The sequence below is a fragment of the Solanum dulcamara genome, chromosome 5, assembly GCF_947179165.1.
Source record: "Solanum dulcamara chromosome 5, daSolDulc1.2, whole genome shotgun sequence".
In the NCBI taxonomy this organism is placed as follows: domain Eukaryota; kingdom Viridiplantae; phylum Streptophyta; class Magnoliopsida; order Solanales; family Solanaceae; genus Solanum; species Solanum dulcamara.
The window spans coordinates 42,146,366-42,151,000 of NC_077241.1; the positions used below are offsets into that span (position 1 = coordinate 42,146,366).

At 33.2% G+C, this 4,635-nt stretch overlaps 1 long non-coding RNA gene across 1 annotated transcript; it reads right to left on the minus strand.

Moving 5' to 3' along the window:
* Positions 1-999: 999 nt before the first annotated feature.
* LOC129888286 (uncharacterized) lies at positions 1,000-3,366 on the minus strand. The gene is made up of 4 exons (XR_008766614.1): positions 3,222-3,366; positions 3,101-3,141; positions 2,847-2,887; positions 1,000-1,364 (listed from the first exon to the last, which is right to left on the minus strand). It is a non-coding gene; the product is annotated as an uncharacterized LOC129888286 (long non-coding RNA).
* Between the last annotated feature and the right edge of the window lie 1,269 nt (positions 3,367-4,635).

Sequence of the window (4,635 nt, forward strand, 5' to 3'; positions counted from 1 at the left end):
TCAAATTCTTCCAAATTAATTGGTGTTCTCACTCAAGGTATGTGGGTATTAATTCATGGATCCTTTCATCCATGAATCTCAATTAATTTATCAAGGTTTTCTATCAAATTAAAGTATGGTACTTTATGGGTTTTGTGATCTCTATTCCAATTGCATGAATTTTGATTTAAAGTATGATCACGAGTATATTTTGATATAAATTAATGGTTATTGAATTAAATTGAAGAGTTTTTCCATAAATTCTCCTATTTTAATTTCTAGGGTTCATGATGTAAATTATGAGTATTTTTATTTATACTTCTAAATGATATTATCTATATGAATTATGCATGGGTTGATATAAAGTTTATGATCATTCATATCTTCAAGTTAATTTCATGATTTTCAAGTAAATTGATCATGCATTCATGTCATACCCTAATTTCAAGTACAAGCTATGGTTATGAATTTTCAAAGTATGAATTATGACTATGCATTTTCATTATGATCATGAATTATAAGTATGTCACAAACTATGATTTTTCATGCAAGTTATGAAGTAAGGCGGCCTAAGGCCTAACAATATGAATTATGCAAATATGATTGTAATGATGAAAGGGCAAATTCTCACATTACAAGTATGTTATGAAAATGAGAATGTCCTTTCACCTCTTTAACATGACACTATACCAAAAGAGACTTTCAGTGGCATTTAATTTTTCTTTTAGCGACAATATTTATGGCCACAAAAACTTTTAGCGGCAATTGATCTATTATCATTACATCCAGTGTCGCTAAAGCTTTTAACGACATTTATTTAGAGTGTCGGTAAAGACCTATAATATTGCCGCTAAAATTATATACCTCTAGCGGCATTTATTTAGAGGAAATAATTATTGCCAGTAAAATCTACTTAAAATTGTTATATCAAAACATATTTTGTGGCTGGTGTCATTGCCGGCAAAGATGCAATAGACAACATATTTAACTACACTTTTATAGCATCAAAAATAAAAATCATAAGAGAAACAAATTCTTTTATTGGTAGCTTTTTTTTTTTAATCACCAAAGAGAACATTACAAAACTGTAGTGCAGTAATAACTCTACTGGCTAGCGTGTGACAAGAAACTCAGAAAACACAACTAACAAAATACTCAAGTAAATAAATTAAAAAATATATTTTTGCACTATCCTCTAACACCTGGTCTTTCCACTCTTTCGGATGCTTCTCAAGAATCATTTTGATTTCTCAAAAAATCATCGACAAAGAATATTTTGAAAATTTGGCAGTTTGTGATCTTTGCTTAGATCTGTTGATTATCCTTTGGATGAATACCTCCTAATTCACTGCCATGAGAAATCTAACTTCATTTATCACCACGACCTATAACAAGCATATTACCACGAGAATCAGTGCAATCACTTCGCCAACAATGTACAAGCATTAGATTTCAGCACGGTAGCACAAACCAAACATCCAGGAACTAATACGAGATAGTTTGAGGTAAAAGTGATCAAATAATAGATAGCAAATCAAGATTTCTAGGTTAAACAATTAGACGTATGACAAGGGTAAAAATGGTCACACACACTTGATAAAAATCCAGATGAATTTCAAAAAAAAAACATGTGACTATTTTGGGAATAGTGTGTCGACGCTGCCACTCATCATAAGCAAATACTATATGCAAGAGGACTGTAAAGAAGAAAAGATCGTTCCAAGTTATAGATAACATACATCAGGATTAAGGTGAAGCAGAGAGTAAGAATTAGGCACTTGCATATAGTTTTGGTACAAGGCTATCTGCATTATTGAAAAATTCAATGCTAGTAGTTAAACTTAAAGCTTATCTAGTATTATATTGTTGTTATGGACAATAGATGAGTTCAAACATATGAAATGACCCTGTGGCCTTATAAACTATCTCTTATTTTATTTTCTTCAAAACATATTAATTTGTACGTTCGTAAAAATTAGATTCCTAATGTGAATGGCAAAAATAAAAACAGAGGTAAATGGACATAGACATAAAATGTCTTATAATTCTGAAAGAGAAGTAGCTGGAGAATAAGCATGAAATGTTAAGATCATCAAAATATTCTTCAAATAAGGAATATAGAACGACAAAGGATAATCAACTATACATATATACTAAAGGAGAAAGGAGTAACTGCTATTGAGGTCATTAACAGAGCAAGCAAATGACATTGTCATATTAGAACACAGTGAGATTAACGAATGGTAAATTATGATCACAATAGAAGAGCTATTTCTTGGTAGCTTCATGCACATTATTTTACTGTCCATATGTGTAAAGATACAATCAAACAGCAGATTGCTTGCATAATTCTGAAAAATGGTAAATGTATAACTTCTAACAATATAATTAATTAGTGAGAAATGAAAAAGCACAATGAAAGAACAACAATAACGAATTAAATTAAACACATTTTCAACAGATTAGAGCACCCTAATTAATAAAATAACTTCTTAATAGAAAGATTACAAAATGACAATTACATTGCAAAAAACATAAATTCTTAATAGAATGAATTACCAGATGCAAACTATACAGCAAAAACTAACACTTCTTAATAGAGAGATTTACCAAATGCCAACTACATTGCAAGAACATAATCCATGTGAGGTTTTGACCTTTTGCAGCAGGTATGCACATTCTTTAGGCTTAAACCTAATGTTCATTGATCAATCAACCATTTCTTAATCCCAGACTAGTTAACATTCAATATATGGATCCACTACATCACGCAAAAATAAGAAAGGAAAGAACATACATCTAATTCGTATATCTCTAACTCACTGACTTGAAAAGAAAAAATATATAGCATCGATCGTCACACTCACCTCAAAAAAACACGTAGCTGCTTTAGAAACACCTTCGCCGTCTGTAATACAAAGCAAATCCATTAAATTTTCTCTATAGCAACTAATAACGTTGCAAATACTCAAAATTTGCATATTTTGATGGAAAAAATTGTTCTTCACAACAAACTAAATCGAGAAGAAATCAATAATGCTAGTATCATTACACATCTCCATACATATAATTAATCAAATTAGGTGACGAAAAAAGTGAAAGAGAGAGTGCATGAACCTACATCAATATAAGAAGGGGAGAGGCAATAGGAGAGAGATGGATCTGCAAAATCAAATGGAGAAGACAGAGAGTGAGAGAGGGGGATCTAGAAGGAAGAGAGACAAGGAGAGTACATAGATTACCTGATACGATCGAGAGATGCAAATCCACACCATGGACGATGAGAAAGAGAGGTTTGCCCTAATTTGTGTGGGGTAACTTTGGCGTTGGAGGAATTTTACAAGGAAATAAATTATAGGGAGAATATATTCAGTGAAAATTATATAGCTGAATTAACTTTAAATTGCCAGTAATTAATTATTTTTTCCCGTTAAATGCCAAATGCTGGTAATACTCGAATGTAGGGAGCATTTTAGCAACAATTTATTTATTGCCTCTAAAAGTTATTTATGTGGTAGTGTGATTGTGTGAGAATCACCTTATCACACTATAACTTCTTGCTTAAAACCTTATTGAAACATTATTCATAATTTTTCATGAGTCATTCATAAAGCTTAGTAATCATTCATAAGGCTTTCATTCAATTCACTTGAAAATTATGATCATAGTTTCTTGAAAAGGTACTTGAAATAGCATATAACATGGATCATTAAAATTCAACTTGATATCATGCAATATGATGTGAATTCGCATGATTTAATCAATAATCAGAAGTAAGAAGACCCAATGCAAATTCATGATACTTGGGCTTTTAGAAGAAGAATTCATAAGAGAATTTAAGAAGAACCTTGGGACTGTACGGGTGAAAGGGCCCATGGATAAATTCCCACATACCTTAGATCTTAGAAGCCCTAAATTGCTCTTGAATTTCTCTTTGAATTGCTTGAGGAGGAAGAAACTCTTGAGAGAAAGCTTTAGAGAGAGGACTTTGGGTTTGGAATGTTTGGGTGAGAATGAGAGGGTTAGGAGGTATTAGGGTAGTTAATAGGACAGAATAAACTCCCAAAATGGTCCATATTAGCTAAAGAGATCAGAGGGAAAAGACCAAAATACCCCTAACTTAAACTGAATCGGACACCTTCACGAAAGGCTCACCATGGCCCGTGAAGCCCGCCATAGCCCGTGGTGGTGGTCGTGGTGAGGGATTCTATTTTGGGTCTGAAGGGGTGATGTCCAGGAGGCCACCACGGTCGTGGAGCTCACCACGGGTCATGGTCCCTCTTGTGGTCCTCCCCCTAACTCAAAAGTCTTGGGGGTTGAGTTCACGGGAGGCTTCACAGTTTGTGAAACTCTCCATGGGCCATAGCCCGTGAAGGGTCTCGTGGTCAGCCTCTGTGTAAATTTTCTGAAGACTTCCTTCAATACCTCATTTTCTGACTTTCCAACTCCCGGAGTCTTACAATATTTTTGTACGAGCTAAAGGAATTTGTTTGAGGAAATTGACGCACTTATTGATCTAGGATTTGAACTGTGATTGGGCTATTTATGTGTTAAAAAGCCTAGGTTTGTGTATAAACTTATACTTGTAATCTTGTTACATGCTAGTTTATTTGAAAGTCTATGTTGGTACCTTATTTACCTTCTTGTCATTTTATA